The sequence below is a fragment of the Camponotus floridanus genome, unplaced genomic scaffold (genome assembly GCF_003227725.1).
Source record: "Camponotus floridanus strain SB8 unplaced genomic scaffold, Cflo_v7.5 scaffold5, whole genome shotgun sequence".
NCBI lineage: Eukaryota > Metazoa > Arthropoda > Insecta > Hymenoptera > Formicidae > Camponotus > Camponotus floridanus.
This window is the reverse complement of record NW_020229658.1, coordinates 1,842,501-1,863,728: the sequence shown is the minus strand read 5'-3', so window position 1 is coordinate 1,863,728 and position 21,228 is coordinate 1,842,501. Positions and strand designations below refer to the sequence as shown.

At 37.6% G+C, this 21,228-nt stretch overlaps 1 protein-coding gene across 1 annotated transcript in view; it reads left to right on the top strand.

Moving 5' to 3' along the window:
* LOC105258010 (CCR4-NOT transcription complex subunit 6-like) overlaps window positions 1-21,228 on the top strand; it is a 492,810-nt gene that overhangs the window by 46,057 nt on the left and 425,525 nt on the right. The gene's annotated exons all lie outside the window — the stretch shown is intronic.

Below are 21,228 nucleotides of genomic sequence, written 5' to 3'. Positions count from 1 at the left end.
CGTTTGCAAGGAGGACTCGCCTTGGAGGAGCGATACCTGGCGAAAAGCGCGAGGCGCATAAATCTGCCAGCGGGACGCGCGCGCGTCTCCTGATTTACATAATCCATTTTCAAGTGGCGGCGCTTTTGCTCCTTACACCGGGGTTCTTTTGTTAGAACAGGATGGCCTCTAATACGACACGAGCTGAGCTTTGTCAAATTTATTTAAACAATGTAGAAGAATCGCGCGCAAAAATGACGACCAAATCGAGAAGCGCTTGGATATAATTCTGGAAATATTTGCTGGATTTATATTTATATCGATGCATTTTTATTTTGAGACGTCGACCTGAAGATATATTTTCTATAGTTTAACGTTCGCGAAACGCAAATAGAAAAGTCAATGACCGAGGAGGATCGGCGAGAGAAACCGAGCTCGACAGCAGTTCGAATGACAGGTGCCCCAGAACTTTCACGAAATAATGGTATCGCAGTCGGAAGAACGATTCGCGTTTCGAGATTCGAGGAATGATTTGAAATAGCGACAAACAAACCCTCGAATCGTGGAGTATCGACAGCGAGAAGGTGATTGGAAACGAAAGGGAAGATGAAAAATAATGATCGCGTTATAAAAATTAAACTGTAATCCTCTTTAAAACTTGGCCGGAGGCGTCTCTTGTAATTTTGCGCGCGCTTTTGTTCGATGCTGCATGGCTGTTAATAATGTGTTTGATGCTCATCGAAATTGACAGAGCGGTATTTTGCACGTGTAAAGCCCGGTATATTATCCCGACAATAGCAAATCTGTAACTTTTCTATTTCTTTTTCTAATTATTATTTTATTTTATATTTTTATACATGCTTTATTTGCAGAGCAATTTAAATATTTTATAATTTATAAATTTAAAATTTTAATATCTTATCTTTTATTCTTCCTTTTTTTTAGCATTTTGCAAATAATATTAGATACGATATATTAATACGTTTATTTCACTTCCGCGATTGCGATCGATCTGTCAAGTTTGTGAAAGAGATAACGCCATATCCGTTATGGCGCACGCGAAGAAAAAATGAATATTCAGTCTCGTCCATAACAGTCACGACAGTTTTGTCGATTGAGGATTATCGATTCGCGTCACGGAATAGAACGGCACCGAAAAGAGGCAAGGAGGAAACGGCGACGATATCGACGAAACGATTGTCGTTCACCGAGACGAGGAAGAAGGACAAAGAAGAAGTAAGCGGATGCGATGAAAAACGCGTTATCTGAAACGTGACGTACGATATTAGCGTGGTACTTTTAAGATTGATCGGTTAGAAAATTTACTATGATTGATAAGACTTTGCGTGTGTCACCGCGATTTCGTCGTAAAGTGGAAGGGAAGAAAATAGACAATGTCGCTTTGTCACTCTCTTGGTTCTAACTATTTTGTAATCGATCTTATATTTAAAATTTCACATATTCAAATTGTGACTTTTTTAAACTGTACAAAATTTTATCATAGAAATTATATCATTTTAGCTAATAAGCCATGCATAAAAAAATCTCTGCCTAGTTTTTATTATCTCATGTTTCTCATTGACACAGATACAGGATCAAACACTCGCATTTGACGCGCGATCAAAAGGATCGAGTATGTTATCCCGCCCCTTCGAATAATATATAATTTTGCACGATTTTCAATGCAACGCGTTTTGTGATGTCGCCGCAAAAAGGATGACATTATCAAGAGTGCACGGTGATTTATTTAACAACGCTGCGGCGAGCATTATTGCGAATAGATATTGCAGCCTCAATCGCATCAATCTGGCCGCAGTTTTCTGCGCCACACACAGATGTATATGTATATATAAATAGTGATAAGGTAAATTTAATTTTCCACCGAGTAATCCATTAATCTGGCGATTTTGCGGCCGAACGCAGCGAATATAGGGCCGGAAAAAAGGCATCGGGAGCATTTCGCTGCCAGATTTTTGAGGAAATATTAAAGTGGAAATATAATAACATTTATTTCAAATGGCAGGAATACGCACAAATTAAACAGATAGAGAGCGAGTGGAATAAATACACATAAGCCAATATATGAAACCGAGATAGCTTGTTGCAAAAAGAATTTTACCTCGTTTTTCGTGCTTGCTTTCCCGCAATGCCCGACAATGCTGACCCTTTTCGAAGGGACGATATTCGTAGAATGATTTCGAGACACGTGCCAGGGTATATGCGATCATCAGCCATCGATACGGTTCGAATGCATTTTCCGGGGTGGGCGAGTGCGGGAGAAGGGAAGCCGGTTATTCGTCCAAGTTATGCATCGTTCCAACCGCGGCCCGTCGTCCGTTCATAGAATACCGGAGTCTCCCATACAGTCGTCTCCGTCTTTCAATCCCTGATCGAATTTCCCTCAACCCGAACAAGAGACTCGCCCATCTCCACGTTCAACCGTACATCTCCATGGTAATTTCAACCGCGCTTTAACGGATGCATTCGAGAGAGCGGCGACAATCTGCGCGTTGATGCGCCGCAAAATGCTGCGGACGATGTGACGGGACTGTTCGATTAAGCATTAACGCGATCCGATCGATGTCGCGATGCATAGGGTTCACAATTTTCACATGCTGCAGTGACGAAAGTCGAGAGATATATCTTGGATAGATTTCATATTTATATTTCCTCTTTTCTATCGAGTTTAAAACAGCTATACGCTTGTTCACGCTCGATTTATGACTTTGCGTGATCTGCATTTATCATAATTGCAAGAGAGGTTGTCGTAACGGTAAGGTTGTCGACCGTGTCGTGTTAATGGCCATTATAATCGGCATTAGAACTCTCGTAATAGAGTCCGTGAGAGTTTGCAGGACGAGCGCGCCACGCACGAACGCCGTTTAAATCGCAGTTCCGGGAAATTAATATAGTATGAAACCAGGTTGATAGACCGCGCGTGTAACTGCCGCTGCTCAGCTGTACAAACGCATTTGATGCCGCATTGTCGTCGTATCAATGCGACGCTGCGCGTTGCGCGGTGTAGCTCAATCATCGCAAGTCTGGCTCATTGAGCCCGGCGCAAAAACAAGCAAAATATATCGCGACCGCATGCAGCAACTACATAGATATTTTATCGCCTCTGAATAAAACAATCCACATTTTGAATGGTTTTAAAGGATTTAAAAATGCGTCCTCTCTCGTTATTTTTATTTCATAATTTGAAAAGAGAACGCTATAATTTTTCATACAAGAACCACGCGCGAAATAACATTTTTATTAAATTTTTCCGTTCATTAAATTTATGAAGGATTTATTTATTAATGACTATGTATATTTTTGAGAGAGAATTTGTAATTATTATACATGTCTGGAGGCACGAAAATTTCACTTCACAATTTCGCGATTTCTCGTTATTTTCTGCACCGAGTGATCGGAGCGACTTGGTGCGCGTCTTCGTTACGACGAAATGCACGCTGGATCCATACTCCGCCAAATGGCTCGATTCCATCGGATATGACGTTATACGACGTTCTTCGCAACGTCAACGCGCTCTCGATTCAGATTACAAAAGCATTTTCCCTCGCGCAAAAGCTGACGTTTACGTAGCGAGCGACGGCGCTACGTATGTGGTAGTCGACAAGTGAGGAACAGACAAAAGTATAAAACGGGAATAAAATGGGTTTAGGGAGTGGAGGAGGGACGTGGTGGTGTGTGGAAGGTTCGCGCATAAAGAACACGAAAATCCCGTCTCAACAAAAACGGCATGGTAGAGCACTCGCGGAAGCTCCTCTTTCCTAGGGGAGATACGTCTTCCCGAATCAGCTCGCAAGGAGAGAGAACCGCGACGGAAAATGGTGCTCGTAATAATCCGCGACGAAATAATGCCACTAGACAAATTGTCTCGGTCGAGATTTTCCTTCTTGATGTATGTCTCGTTAAAAATCTCATAGTCGTACAATTTCCGGAATGCGATGTCACTGCGGAATTTCGTTCGACGCGACGTAATTAATCCTCCGATATATAAACGAGTCCTTATTTAAAAACTCGCGCAAGTAAAATTTATACAATAGTATCATTTAGAATAACTTGGTACATATTTTTGTAGTATTTGTAGAATACACGATTCGAGTATAGAATAAGATAAAAGAGCCAAAGGATAAATCGATATTCTGTAAGTATAGCATGAAAATAGAAATAAATACGGGATTATTCCGACTCTCAAAGTGCATCGAAATTAAATATCAGTTTGAAGAAGAGGGTAGGAGAGAGAGTCAGAGAGAGAGAGAGAGAGACGAGTTGTCGCCGTCGTGGTCGAAGCGAATGCATTGTGCGACGAACGGAAGCATGTATGCAAAAGACGGAAGTTCCGCGGTACAGGGATGCGGGGGTGCGGTAAAAGCCGCTCGCGCGGAAAATCACAAAGTCGAGGGACGGTCTTACGTTCGCAGATCGCGACCGCGATACGGGCTATTAAGCGTATGCAAAGCGGAGTTAATTTCATTGAACTTTCCGGGTAACAAAGTTTCGCGCTACCATGAAATGTGACGGCGATGGTGGTCTAAACGGGTTGGCGATGATGGAATACGTAATGAGAGACCTAAAACTATAGATATCTCGATTGAAATAAGTGCGTTGCTCCCGGCGAGCAACGCACTTAAACACTGATTTGCATCGTTCGTTTTATGGAGAGATGCCAGGGTAACATTGAGGAACATTGAAATCTGGAGAGCATAATCTTTTTGTTCGCGCGCGATATAAATGCGATTTTGATGCAAATTAATTTTCCACGCGAATATCAAATGAAATATTGCGAAATATTTCAGAAACGTACAAGGTATCACGTATATTTCTTAATAACGTTTAATATTATTTTAATTTATAATTCTTGAATCCCTCTCTCTCTTATAAATAATTATATTTATAATTATTTTTCCATCAATATGCGCAAATTTCTCATTTAATATGAAAATGGGATGCGCGTTGTAAATTTGATTAAAATTAGCCGATAACTTCATTATGCGCAAAAATTTAAATTTTCGCTCCAAGTAGATCAAAGGATATATTTATTAAGTTTAATACATGACTTGCCAAATATTCCATGTGGCTCGACACGCGTCATAAAAGAAAAATGAGAAAGTGCACTGGGAAAGACGTCCATGCCAAGAATCGCTTCGTGCCGGAAAACAACGTCGGGTTGTAATGCGCGTTTTTGTTACATGACACAATCGCGACTTATTTCACCAACTGTCTGAGCGACTTACAGCTTCAACTCCGGTTTCCGCAACGGTTCGCGTAATACATCGACCGCTTACCGGTATTATTCTATCCACTTATGCAAATGGGATGCGGCTCGTGCTCGCTCTCGCGTCTTGGGAACTGGAGAAAAAGGGGCGACCGCGGAAAAGCGATGGTCTCTTAATGCGAGTACTTGTATAAACTTCGATCCCCCGTCACGTCGTAAATCGAGAGACTCGCGAACAGTTTAACGCATCGCCGCCGCCACGCTATATCGGGTTTGCGTTTTATGGACTACGGGAATACCGGCCCCTCACGAGTGCTTTGTGCGCCTGCTGCTTTATCGTCTCGTTTAATATTTATTTAACGTTACCGTAGAAATATCGAGGGACCCACAATTTCCGTAAATTCAGCCATCGATCGACAATCCTCGAAGATCCATCGTTTTACGATTTTCAAGTAATTTTTTTCCGCGACAAAACTGCATCGGATGCAGGTTATTTTTGTTAGAAGAAAATTATTTCTTTGTTGCTTAATTATATTATCTCCCCAACGACATTATTTCGGCGGAAAACTGTACGAGAAGATGTTATATTTTAATTCGTTTAAAGAGATTTGTTTTATCTCGCGATAAAATTTGTCCTCCTTCTTTCTCTTTTTCTCGTTTCACGCGCTTCGCGTAATAAATATATCTTCCTCCCTCTGTTTCTCTCTCTTTCTCTTGCTTTTGTTCCGGCAATTTCCATAAAATACTCTGGCTGGTGCTATGCAAATGGCGGTCAATGCGTTTCGATTATACATACCCTTTGTACCGTCGCGTGCCCAGGAGAGCGAAAAAAATAGGTTCCGTTTAGCTTGCGGTACATGCGACCAACAATACGCGCGGCCATTGTATTTTATAGCAGTAACGGCCAGGCAGTTGTTGTAGCTTGAACGAGTGAAAGTTATGTTTTTGATTATCGCCAGCGAAGTTTACAATGTTGCCCGGCTTGATGAATTGCCGTGGACGACTGTCGGAAAATGTCTTTCACTTCCATTTTTTAATTCCCGCATCACTTTGACCGCGCGCCGGCTTTTCATAATTTCACGACAGTTATTAATTCTCAATCGCGCGTATATTAATTTTCTATCGAAGGTTCTTTTACGCGCGTCAAACTGATATTCATCACGTCGATTCGTAAGTTTTGCGCGCGCATTAAATACATTATATTCGTCGTGATTAATTTTTGACGTAAATACTCGATCTCTCGCGAGATAAATGACGAGGCGTCTATATGAAACATATTGCGGCAATCGCTTTGCAAACGAGCGTCCCAATTTCGACATTAGGCGCGGATGCTGCGAAAGAATCCGCTTCTCTGGGCCTCGCCTCGGCCTAGCCTGCGATTTTCTATCGATCGAGCGCATTATGCAAGAACATTGCATCGCGCTTGGATCGCTAGCCTGTCCGTATAGTTAGGCAGTATCGTGTCAAGGCGTGGCGAGGTCGTTTAACGCGAGGTCGCGCGCTACCGCAAGAAAGCTACGAAAATTGCTGGCATCGAGTAACTTTAATAGTCCGTATCGCACGGGTGCGGTCTATCGGACCTCGGCCATTTCTCAGCGAGCCGTGACGATTTTTCGTATTTTCCGCCGTGTTCTCTATACAAGACGGCTCTCGGTGATCGGAGGCACACGTTGAGGTATTAATTTACTTTATCAAACGCGTGAGAACAGTTACGCGGCGTGTTGGATACGTATATCCAGCGAACCTCGATAAGAATCGCGAAAGTGCAACTCTGAAGTACAGGGGTTAGACAATTATTAATTTCTCCACCTGTCGCGATTAGATTAGCTGATACAACACTGAGTGGAAAAAAATTCAATTTGTTATTTAGCAATTTAATCGAATGGCGCGGCCTCGATTGGCGCGGAATGCGAGTTTGTCGATCAAACCGGTTAATTGAACAAGGTTGAATAGAATAAGACGGTATGATTTTGTGCCCGCTAGCGTGGGGATGCTTGCTACGTTGCCGGGGAACATTGCCTCGGACGCGTATAACAAGCCGCACATAGGCCAAGATATGCATTATCGATGACAGCCCTGAAACGTGTAATTGCTGCACGGCTGACAAAAATAGAGGAACGATCCCGACCAGTCACCGCTGCACCGCCCTATGCACTTCCGCGGTGCGTTCCTACGCAAGAGCGTACGTTCCTGCGATGTATCGACGTTCGCGTAGTAATAAAATATCGCTCGTTTATATGTTCGCTCGGTTACATCATCGGGATATCCTCCGATCTTTTCCAGGCATTCGTTCTACGCTGCGATGCATCGCCCGAGGATGATAAGTTTCCTCTTATTGCATTTTGGTCTGAAAAATTGTTCGGAAAAATCGCGAGCACGATGGAATACTATGACATTTATAATATATTTATTATCGTTTTCATCAATGTCTTTGTCACGTTTTGTTTTTCTATATTGCATTGTAAATTTAAAAAGAATTAATCCTATTACATCTTTTTCGAAAAAAAAAAACATTATTTCGAATTAAATACAAATGTTGATAAAGATTTAAAAGAATCCATGATTATTAAAAAATGAACTCATAAATGCATGTAAAACCATTTATATATTTTTCATATTCACTCGTTTTTTCATTTCATGTCTGTTTAGCATAAATATATAATAAAAACCGAATAAATTGCTCACTACGTATTAACGATCATGAAAATGGCAAGATTTGCGTAAAACAAATGCAAATATTGAGTTCATTGTTTGGCGAGTACTGACGGAAAAAAATACCGCTTTTAATTGAAATCTCTGTTTGAACGTGGAACGATGCAACAATGCGAGACATGTATCACGTATTTTGACGCGGTACATTCGATAACGAGAATAACGGGGGTATCGTTACTCGGCGATAAAACGCAACGCAATGACGCAACGCAAACAGCGCATCTTCGTTCCGGCGCAATTGTTTCACGCCGAATAAAAAAAATATTAGGTTGATTCGATTTAGCGGAGAGAAATTTATAGATTGATCCGAAAGATGCGTTTTCTCTTTGTAAACAAATCGATCGAATCTCATTTCTTCGTAAATGCTGGTTTTTTTTCATAACTGCTTTTACGTACAACCGCCAAGCGTTGCTTTTAACAATTTCGAACTCATTCCAAAGAGATCTTTCGGATACACTTGAAAATATTTGCGTACTAAAAGAAAATCCCGAGTGCTGTTTATCTTTTGAGAGCACGTGACGTTAAAATTTGACCCTCTGCTGCTCTATCTCGAGATAACTCGGGTTCGTTTCTCAAAGCGGCATCATCGATAACTCGCGAGAAAGGGAGCACATCGTGGATCGTAAGCCGCGACAAACGATGCGAAAACGAGCAAAACTATGTTTCGCGCGCGCGCACATTCGCCTTATTATCGATTTTCGATAAACATCGCACCACCCCCCAGCGTGCAGCAACGTAACACGCTCGAATTGCTCGCACACGACTCGTGGAACATTATTTCCCGATAAAGCGCACATCCGATTCGTTCAGTGTCAAAAGTCATTTTAACCACTTTTTTTTTCTTTATTTTAGCGTAGAAAGAATTACACTATGGAAGCGAAAGAAAGAGAGAGAGAGAGAGAGAAATACTATGGCCGATATTAAAACGTACACCCTGCCCTTAATACGTGCGAGTAAACGGCTGATGAACAAGGGGAAGAAGGGAAAAACAAATTATTAACATTTCCGCATCGCCAGTTGCTAGAAAGAGAGCGCGATCCGCCCTCCTTCGTCCTCTTGTGACTTTTATATTGTAAGAATTATTCGATTTACGCTCATCCCGAGTTAATAAAATTGTCCGATCCGCCATTATTTACCGGTGCTCGATATTAATTTTTCGCGTATCCGTACGAGAGCCAATTCGAGATCGCTACAGATAATACAACGTCGATGTTCGGACACGTGTCGATATTACTACTAACATTGTTGTAATTACTGTAAACTGTACTGTATTAGATGGAATTGGATATCATGAAAGATACTTTTTATATAGAAGTTTTATCGTTAAAAGTTAGTTACTTTATAACGATTAAAAAAGTTAAAACTCGAGAGTACGACATTATGGCGTTAAACGCGCTAATCTGCGAGAAGAATAATTAAATCAAATAACAGAAAGAGAGATTCTCACTTTACGACGTTCCTCATCAATCATTTCATTATCGTTCGTTATTTCTAATTTGCGACTTGAGAGATTGCGCTTTTCCTCTCTTTTAAGGGAAGGGTTCCCGAAAATAACCCGATGAAATTTTCACATACGACGCGTTGCCTCTTATCTAATGCAATCTCGCGTTCTTTTTCCATTTTGCACGCGATTGACATGTCAGGGTGGTTAGAAAATTTCAAAGTATATATACCTTTGCATTTCCATCAACAATTACGGCCTCGCTGCCAGTTCCGAGTCCTCGATTTTAATCAAGTAACTTTCACGACTCATTCTGAGGAAAAAATAAAACAGTTTATAAGCCAAGATTTATCCGTGGCGTATAAAATCTCCACTTGTGTTAGGATAGGAAGTGTTTAATATTGCAGCAAGAAGAAATTTAGTTTCATGTTACTTGATTTACTCTCTTACTTTCTTATTGATTTAATATCCTTACTGCATTTGTGCAGAAATAGCCGTAAGAAATAATAATCACTTATTCAGAAAATATATGGAGAAAATCTCTTTTATGATAATGCGATTCAAATTCAAACTTAAGCTCAGTCAGTAATAATTGAGAAAAGTAGAGAATGTAAGACATTATACTTATAGAATTATCAATTAGCAAAATAATATTTGTCAGTCTATTTTAATTTAATTCTAGATATTAATTTTACGTTTATTAAATTTATTATTGAACAATCTATTTTCTGCAAAATTTCTTTATCATTTTCTTTTCTGCGTTGAGGATAATACTTGAATGACTACGTAGACTGATGAAAAATTATTTTGTCTATTCGTATATGGTAATTAGAGATTGATTTATCTAAATATTATGCGTTAAACGGACAGTTTCAAGATCAATTAATCAAACTCCGTTATGTTGACAATACATGAAGAAAAGTCAGGAATGTTATTGTACGGTATATTGATCAATCACGATGATTTGGTTGACGAACACTAAGAGTGAATCTCTCATTCGAAATTAAACTCACTTTTATGCGGATTTCCTCTACTCACTTTTGATAAATGATATTATGTGTTATTTTTCCATGAAATAAATTTTAATATTATTCCTGGAAAAAGAAAAAGAGAAGGGGAAAGAGGAATTGGCAAGGCAAATTTATTAATGATTCCAACCGCATCGATTTCGTGAAATAATAATTATCATTGTAAAAAAGTATATTTCAATATGACATGAATATATTTACATGTAAGATATATTTTCTCAATAAATTGCCTATATTTCATTTGATATAAACAATGCATGAAATCATTAACATATACAGTAATATACATATATATAATTCATTTACAATATATATATATATATATATATATATATATATAAATGAAATTAGTAGCTAGGCTGTTATTTAGAGTACTAAATAATTTAACCAACCGAGTCCGCTTACCGTACCACTGAAAATTATCGAATGTTTATTTGCACGTTTTGGCCCTGTGGGATTTTCCTCGATAATAGAACGATGTTTACATATTATTGATTCGGTTACGTGCCGTCGCTGAATTTAACGTTCAACGCTAATTGGGAGGGAAGCATACGTAATCTCGCGGCATATGCAAATTCGCGTCACTGCGCATCGTAGACTAACGGTATCGGCAGGTGCTCTTGTATATAAGTTTCATAGATATATACCTGCATGTGTACGTACATATATATCGAATTTGCAGACTCACCCGACAAACTCGAACCGCGAGAGAATCGCGTTTCAATCCGCGAATATACACGCTAGAAAGATTCATACGCGCAATTAGTGGTATTACCTCCGTTTATCTACGCTACTTGCGGGTAAAGCGATCCGTTTTCGACACGCCGGAGCCGCGATTAATAATTTTGAGATAACATATATATAGTATCGGTCAAAAGTATTCACGGTCAAGTGCATTACTTATGAAAACAGGAAAATCGTTGCTTTGGCAGAAATAACAAACATATGTGTGGATGAACAAAAATATTGATAGATATTAAATTTAAAAATATTTTATTACCGTTACTTTAATAATTCTTGTATTATCTATTATATTATATTTTATTATCGCTGTTTTAATAATTCTATGAATATAGGCAAAACAGATAGGAGAAATAAATTTAATCATTTACTTGTGTGTTCTGTATTTTTGGGAGATGATGCGATACTTTGACCGATACTGAAACGATTATTAAATATCGGTGACATGTATATGCTATGCATATACTAACACCAATATTACAGAAATCAATCATACGCCACCGCCGTGATTAAAGCAGGGATCGTGATTCATCTGAAACAGAAATGATTGAAGGATATTAATAGCAATATCGCGATTAAGTAACAGAATATTATAGACGCTAAAGCTGTGAAGATTGTATACATATTGTACATATTGTTTATATGTAACTATTGTGCAAAATATATGTTATAATTTCTTAAACTAATATTAAATATCAGGATTTTAAACATAATCTGATTTTAAATTATAAAAAAATGCCGATAGAAAATTTATAGTTCGTTTAAAACGCAATATGGAAAAGGTTAAATAAATATTCGATTCAGAAATACGGTAGAGAAAATATAATTCGCATAAATCTAATTTTAAAAATATGCGATTAATAATTCTTTTTTCTATCAATTATTATATTTTGATTACATGAAAATTTTTTTCTAATTTTTCAAAACGCACACACTCTTCGCTTCAGAGAGAGAGAGAGAGAGAGAGAGAAAGAGAGCTTGAGAGCTTTCACTGTTATGAAAACAATATGTTTATTTTCCAATCGGGACTGCTATTTCTATCTAGAGCAATAAAACGTATTTCGTTAGGGACCTGCCGTTTAATCCCGCGAGAAAGTTAGATCTATCATTTCTTGCTGCATCTCGCGTTCTCGGGGGTGTCGTAAATGTCAAGGAGGATTATTGCAGCTGTCTCGGGCGGTAAGATATTGCGAACGCGTGAAAATCCCGATCTTCGGAGTGCCGCTTGTGCCGCCGGTGTCCGAAACTAACTCGTTCGTTCCGTCTTCTATCGGAGAGACACGTGTCAGCAAAGACCGTCGGGAAATCACATCTCCGTTCGCCATAATCGGCCAGTATTGATTGACCGCCGCAATCGCGATGCCTCGATTCTATCATGTTCCATTATTGATGTAACAAAATAGGACCATGTAAAAATCGAATAAATCTCTCTAAAGTTCTTTATCATTCATGTTAGAAGTTAATCTTTTATCGTATCGTCAATTTGATATGAGATGTATATTTTGCTTCTTTATTATTTTTTTACGATACATTACACGTTAGAAATATAACATTGATATACTTTTATGGGTATATGCTTGGATTGATTTTATATTTATGTGATTTTATATTTATGTGTTTTAATTATGGGGCTCATTTTTTTTAAAGATATTTTTTTATATAGAAATTTATAACAATATATTTTTTAATAATGTTACGTATGATTTTAAAAATTTATTATATTATTAATCTTTTATTATTACCTTCTTTCATTTTTGTGATTTACTGGCACATTAATTTATTGATAATTAACGCTGGTACTGATAATTATGTATTGATAACAAAGTTAATTAGCTTTCGTGTATTACACGCCAGTTATCGCAGCATTAAATTTCAATTTCAGACGTTACGATTCAGGATCCTTTTCTAATTATGGAAGACAGATGTTGTCTTCCTCGTTGATTCGAAATAAAAAAATCGTCTACATTTTCGAAACGAAGTTTGCGGAACTTATGCTACTTATCCGTTGCGAAAGCGTTATTCACAGTTTCGCTTGTGCACATTTCGCTGCGATTAGCGCATGTTCGTTAGTGTTTGGGCGTGAACTTGGATGAGGATCTTCGCCAATCAGTCGGGCAATACTCCGTAGCAGCGAAAGATATTCCTTCCGTGACCCTCCAGGATCCTCGGGATAATGGAAGGATTCTCGGGCGGAGAGGATTTCTGCGTCCCCATGACGAAAGTAGAACGCGCGGAACAGATTGCCGTTTATCGATTTTGCGTCCAGCCACACAGACAGCCCCGTTATCTCGCTTTATAAATATTTAATTGAGCAGACGGGGAGGAGTTACCCTATATATGCGGAAGACCGCGCTCGATCGATTGACGAGAGAGAGAGAGAGATAGAGAGAGAGGGAGAGGGAGAGTAATGGAATAATGAAATAACGCTCGTGAATGTCGCACAAGTCGTATTTGAAATTCCCTTTACATGTTGAGTAATTTTACATCGCACACGCGCATGCATCTCCCCTCTTCCTCTCTTTCTTTCTTTTTCTTTTAAAACATACATATATATAATTGTTTATATATATTTGCATTTATATATCTCATATGCAATCTCTCTCTATAACATACATCGAAATTTTAAATGATTTATTGATTATCGTAATTTATTAACTTTTTTACGGCAAATATATTATTTAAAGCAAAACATTTTGAGAAAATTTTGTTCTGAATTTTTTACGCGTATCCAACATCTTATCATATCAAAGAAATTGTCCGGGCAACCGCGTTTATTTGCAGCGCATCGTTATTCGCGACAAGTGCGATCTCTTGCAATATTTTCCAGGAAATAGATGACACCGATAAACGGACAAAGTGCAGGCTGTGCATTATCCACTGTCCAATTAAATATGCCAAAACGTCGGCCGATCGGAAATATTTATTAGACGGGTGTTCGGCAGTCGCTCTTATTCAATTTATGCGCGCGTGTTTGATCGACGAATTCTCTCCAGCTGACGAGCACACTACGAACGACCAAATTTTACGAACAAATAATTTATCGTATGCGTGTCATTTCGAAAATTGTTTGTAATCTTCGTCAACCGATCGGCTACCATCATTGCTGATCCCTTTGATTTACGCATTTGTTCGATGAAAAATTTTACGCGAGCGTCATTTTTTGGCCGAACGAGATTTATCCAGACACATTGTCAAATGTTCGAAAAAGCCCTTGATATAAATAATTGATATGAATTTGTGTTTGCGTTATTAAATCAATCAAATTTTACAATATTTTTATGACTCTCTGTTATATTAAATTAATTTATTGTTTTTCTATTAAAAATTCTTTTATTCTATTGGTATAAAAGAAATGAATTATAAAGAATTTTTTTGCAGTACATCCGCATGAATTTGTGATTTAATTTATTATAAAATAGAATACATATATCTTACGAACATGTGTAATTTGTTTATATATAAAATCGCGAATCGATCAAGAGGAGTTTTCCGGGACGATGGAAACTGAAATCCCTTCAAGGCTACCCACGTTTCTCTTCGTTTCCTCTCCTTGAGAAAATTCACAGATAGCTGCGCCACGTCGACCATAAATTTGCGAACAATCATGATAATGGATGTCTTCCAGGAAAAGTTATAACTGCGGTGAGGTGTAATAATCGGCAAGGGTCGTTAGATTGACAAAATGTGGAGAGAAAAGGAACCGGAGAGGTAAAGAAATAAGCAGCAAGGAAAAGAATGAATCTTTTAGGCAAACTCGAAGGAGATAGATTCTAGAAAAAGCACGAAACGTACATCGCGTTGTTTTCGTCGAGGATGCGAAACGAGGCTGTTTTTTTCTTTGTTTTTTTTTTATTGCTCTTGTACTATGTTGTAACTTGACTCTAGGACGGTTGCTACCAACGATGTCGCGTGTTTCACCCACAGCCGAGAATGTTTATTTTTGTACGTGCCTGTACGTTCCTTTTCGTTGAAGCTTTCGACGGTACGTCAAGTGTGTCGCGTGTAATTTTAACATCCGAGTAGTCACGTGTGGAGATCGAAGATTTCATTGCTTGAGATAAACCCATAATTTGCAAAGTTTATTTTACCTACGACTTCAAAGAGTACATATTCCAAGTACATGTAAATCTAGGATGAAGTTGTATCTAAAATCGACCCTACAAATTACGGATTCCACGTTATTATTCACAGCCGTTAATCATAAATATAGTTATTTCTCTGCTGTAGTTAAATTTAGTTTTGTACCATTACTTACACGCACTCCAACATTTAGAGATCTAAGATTTGTAATTTTAAACGAGAGAAAAAGAGAGAGAGAAAGCGAAAGAGAGAATATCAAACAAGTTTATCATATTCAATTAAATTGTGTTCTATTACAACGTAACGATTATTATCATCAATAATCGGCAACTATCTGTGATTACAAATAATATAATCTACTTCCTGTTGGTTATTATCGTTACTACTCATTTTTCACATACACGCTAATCTTCAATTTTCCAAGCGTCCGAAGCTTGGTGTAATGATCCAGAAAAACGACCAGCACGGTCTTGGGCACACGTAATGGGCACGGGATGTTAGTATTCCCATTACAGGGATCCCCGCGTGCATGCCGCAGCCATAATGCGTGCACAGTGGATTTCTCATTATCGATGCCCGTGATTTATGCTCTGTTATCGTAAGGGACATTGTACACGTAGTGCAGGACCTAATTCGGATTACACTAAGAGATTACCGTGTAGGTAAAGCATCGGTCGGGTTCTCATTGGCCGTTTCCCATTGGTCGCGAACGCGTTGTATCCGCATCGGTACGATCGGCGGACCATGTCGATCGGAAATTTCCAATCACGATTGACCAAACCATATAGGATCGACATGTTACATTACATTTAACCCATTCGGAAGTGAAAAAATTGTGTGTCACGGTGTATGTCATACATTTATAATTAGTGTAAATAAATTTCTTTGTCTTTATTTCCTTGGTGGATGTTTGAAAGTTTATGGAAGCAAATTTGCATTAATATATCATAAATGTTTATTTATAAAATCTGATATTTCCACAATTCGCAATATTATTTGACGAGCTGTCCTGATTTGACAAAAAATGTTTTTGAATTGTTCTTTACAGAAATTTATAATTGCAATACGTTATTGCATGATGGTTGATGCGCTCGAAAGTAAATTGAAATTGGATTGGTTTATATTGGAAACGCTTTGAACTGACAAAGTTATTTTCATCGAATATTGGCATCCGTAAATGAGGTTTTCATACTTGAAATAATAGACGTCGCATTTTGTTATTATGCATTTTTCAACGAGGAAATCGCAATTGTATTGAAAAAAATTATTGCTCTCTAAAATACTGCCACGTGATTAAAATAAATTCCGCGATATCAAAGCAGCCTCTTTCGTGGCGTGTACATGAGTCACGTATATAGCTTTATGTATGGCTCTGCTAAGCGTTTTTCTCTCGCCTTTAGCCAAGTTGCGAATTTTTCTCGTCATTATCTCGTCTCGCGTCGACAAATTCCTCGCCATGTCGAAACCGTTCAATGTTTATCTTCAGTAGCGGCCACATTTTTAGGATGTACGTTCACGCGCGACGTTATTACGAGATTCCACGACGAAGAACATTCCGTCGTAAAACTTTGCTAAACGTTCCACTCATTGTCCACGCTCGTACACATCGTTATTTCCATTTTTACGGTCTTGCAAAATCCTTGCCTCCATTTATTTAGAACTGAATTTTCTTGTTATACGTGCGCGCGTGACAGAATATTTCAAGCCAAATTTAACGCTTGGCAGAAAATTAGAAGGTATCTTTTTTTAAATAATTTTTTAAACATTTTACCTTTGGATTGATTTATGTTGAAAACGCTTCGTAAAGTTATAAAATTATTTTCAGCGAATATTGGCATCCGTAAATGAAGTTTTCATATTTGAAATAATTGCATTTTTTTACTATTACATTCTGTCTTTACTGTTCCATTTGATTACTGTTTTATAAAATTGACATCTCGTGTGATAGATTATATTACCTTATCTGTATTGTAGTCTTACTTACCATAACTGGTCATGTCTCTCTTTTTCGTTGGAACAAGTTTCTTATACGTGCTATTTCAGTTTGCTACTTATCTTTATCTTTTTCATCGCGCGTGTAAATCATTGTTGTAGTCGCTTTCACTCAAGAATCGCTCATTCAAGCGTACTTATCGGTCGAGATTTTCTGGAGTACGCTTATAGCGGACTTTCACGTCGCGCTTCGTCTATTTTTCATTATTTCCCGATATAGCAGTTCGTTTACCTTTGATAAAAAAGAGACAAATCCTCCGCATCTCTCCCTTATCCCGAATATCTATGATGGAGAGTCGCGCTGTTCACTTTCTGTTAATTCTCTTCTAATTTAATCAAATCGTCGCGTTTATTTTTCCCCGTAAAACGTAAAAATGTTTAACATTGTATTTTTATTTTGGTAAAAATTTAAATTGACAAAAAATGTTCATTTATTCATATCCATATTTTAATTTTTTTCTGGTATTTGAGAAAAATTTAAGTAACTGCTGGGAATCGAAAAGCGTATTTAAATATGTATATCTGTAAATATTCTTAAAATATTTTCCTGCACTCTTGATTTATGTTCTTTTTCACAATGTTGTAAAACTAGTTATCAGGAACATAATAGTATGCAGTCAATCTGCAAATTGTTGCTTTTCATTTATGTTTTTTTCCTGGAACCGGAGATTTATCACGTTGTATATCTACTTCTATAGCCGAGATAATTTTCAGCCAGTAGAGTTAGAAAAGGGGCAAAAATTATGACAGTCGTTCGAATCGGTCGACGCGGTAACAACGTCGCGTTGCGGTTTAATGGTTCGACGTGTTTCACAATAATGCCAATTTACGGCGACGCTAATCGTAGACGGTCACTTTATCGAGTGGTCGATCGCGCGACGGGACATCAAAATCAGTTTGTAACAATCGCTAATGGCGCATCCCCGATCGGGACACGCGATAACTGGCATCGCCATCGCGTCGCGAGACTCCCATCTCTGATCAAGAAACACGATCTATCTTACATCGCGACTGTAATCGGTGGGAAAACTCTGTCTCGGGCTTCGCTTCATTTAGACAGGTGCACTTTATATCCAAGTAACGCAATAAAAATCATCATTTTTCTTCTATATACCCTCTTATAAGTCAGGAAATAATTGAAGCGATGTTACACAGACATTATTTTCTATTTTAATAAAAAGTGCCAGGAAATTTAATATATTTTTCTTCGTAATATTTATAATAAAAAGCGTTAATATACATAATATACATGTATGTATACAAGATTAATATGCATATACAAGATGATTCATATAAAGTGACCGATGTGAATATTAGCTAAAGTTGAAGAGCTATGAAAAAATTTTTACACCGAAAGATGTTTGATACAGAGGGGGACATCATATGGTACAAACGATATTTTTATAGATGAAGGCAAGGAGATTTCAAGATCAACTTAATTTGTTTAAATGAAACCCCCATTTTTTATTACGGATTCTTATAGTTTATCTCGAGAGCTTTCCAAAACACTATAATAAAGTATTTCTTCATTGAGTACTTTTCGAGTTATGAGGCTTGAAATAATTTCTTAATTTTTACATAAACCTTAAAATATCTAGTCAAATATTCATTTTTCGATTATCTTACCTTAATACTTTTATGTACGAAATAATTAGAGGAATCAATTGGTGTAAAGAAAACATAGTTGTTTTTAAGAAAAAATATGGAATTGTTAATTACAAATTATATATATTTTTTTAAAACAACTATGTTTTTTCTTTACACCAATTGATTGCTCTCATTATTTTGTATATAAAAGGTATTAAGGTAAGATAATCGAAAAATGAATATTTTACTAGATATTTTATGGTTTATTTAAAATTAAGAAGAAATTATTTCAAGCCTCATAACTCGAAAAGTATTCAATGAAGAAATACTTTATTATAATGTTTTGGAAAGCTTTCGAGATAAGCTATAAGAGAATAGCCTTAAGAATATTATTAAAAAATAGGGAGTTCCATTTAAAAAAATGAAGTTGATCTTGAAATCTCCTCAATGCCTTCATCTATAAAAATATCGTTTGTACCATCGATATTTTTAACATAAAATTTTCACAGAGAGAAGATTTAATCCTTGCAATTAATGGAAAAATATCTTCATTCAGGGAGCGGAATTTTCGAAATTTTTCGCGCAGTACCTTATACCTCGTTTTTATCTCATCGAAGGAAAAATGTATATGTAATAATAGAGCGCAAGCGAACTTTTTTCAAGCCTTCTGCGTAATGAGCGCGCTATTTGTTTCGAGAGAAAGAAAGAGGCGCTTACAAATTTTTCTTTGACTGGCGCGTAATAATAGAGAAACCGCTTCAAACACGCTCGTTGCTGATATATCTATATAATAATAGAGAGACGGTTTCTCCCGAACTTCTTGCTCGACGAGTGTGTAATAACAGACGAGCGGTATCGAACTTCCGCCCGATGCGTGCGCTAATAAGGAAGGTGCTTCTTTTAAAAACAACGCGTAATAACGCGCAGAGGAAACGCGGTGCCAAAACTTTTCTCGATGCGTCTAATAACGAGATGGGAATTTTAAAAAGGGACCGTGTCTCTCGGCTGCACCATCGGCAGACGGTTTGGATGAGAGAGCGAACGGGAAGAGATTCGACCGAATGGCGTGCCGCGGGCGATTGATGACTTGCGACCTACTTTTCGCGCCGGCGACCCAGATGCGAGGGTGCTCCTGATGTAAGATATCGGTCTCTTCTCTACCTCTCTTTCCCGCTTCGCCAATGTTGCTTCTCCTCTGCACTCTCTCCGCTCTCTCGATTCGCCTTGCGGCTGTGTGCGTGAGTGTGCATGTGTGTGTGACAATAATCGGCCCGGTTAGTTGCTCCGACAGCGAGAATATATAGCCGGTCTCGTTTCGCGGATCGCGAGTGACTTTGAAGTTAAGTTACGAGATTTTCGAGAACTGATTATTTTGGAGCTGACATATGTTAGATTCCAAAAGTCTTAAAACACAAACATATGTGTTTCTTATTTATTTCATCTTAGAATGTGCGCTTGTAAATATTCGACTTGTATAAATCATTTTTAAAATAATTCGTCTTAAATAAATCGATTTGTTTGAAAATTGCTTTATTTAAATTCCTTTGCTTAAAAATATAAGATAGTATTCTATTAATTATTTAATGCTACGAATTGAATCATTTGTCTGCAGAATTAAAGTTACGGCATGTCATTATTTTAATTTGAACAATATTATATTAAAACGTAACGTAAACGAGCGTGTAATAAAAAGCGCTTTCCGATAGGTGACGTTTTGCATGCGAAGAGTTATTACCGCAGGTATTTTAAGCGGAGTGCATTTTAAACGAGCGACTTATCGTTCGATGAATCATCGATACGACCGAATAGAGTTACTCTATTTTTCGCTCATGATTCATGGTGTAAGTAAGGTGATATCGATGGAATGTGCGATATTTTATCAACATTATCCAATGCAAATTCCATGTCATATACGTATGAAAATAGCATTGATAGCGGAGAATTTATGTAACTGCCCAGAATTTTCTTTGAATTAAAATACACTCAATTATATAAAAATCGCGCTCCTTTGATATTCCTACAAGATTAGATTTTTTTCTCCTTCTTTTCTACATTTAAATTTTCTACTCAATGTGTGTAATTTGCAAAAATGCAACACTTAAAAAAGAAAACCAACTATTTACCAATTATAATTTACAATTTTATCATTACATATCGTTTTTTCAGATTTGTTAATTTTCCTCAATTTTATAAAAAAACTTTATTCGATCGAAGATAAAATTAGAAAGTTATAAAATTTCTCTTTCCCTTTGTGCAATCTACCTTAGACTGGCTCATATTTTACGCTGCAGTAAGCAAGGGGCAAAGAAGGAAAATGGGGAAAACAGGTTCGGGATTTGTTTATGAAATTTATGCTAAGTCAAAGAAACCCGGATAAGCAGGCAGGCAGACAGGCAGGCAGGCAGGTAAATTCGTCTCTGTCAGTGTCGCGGCGAGTAGGCGAC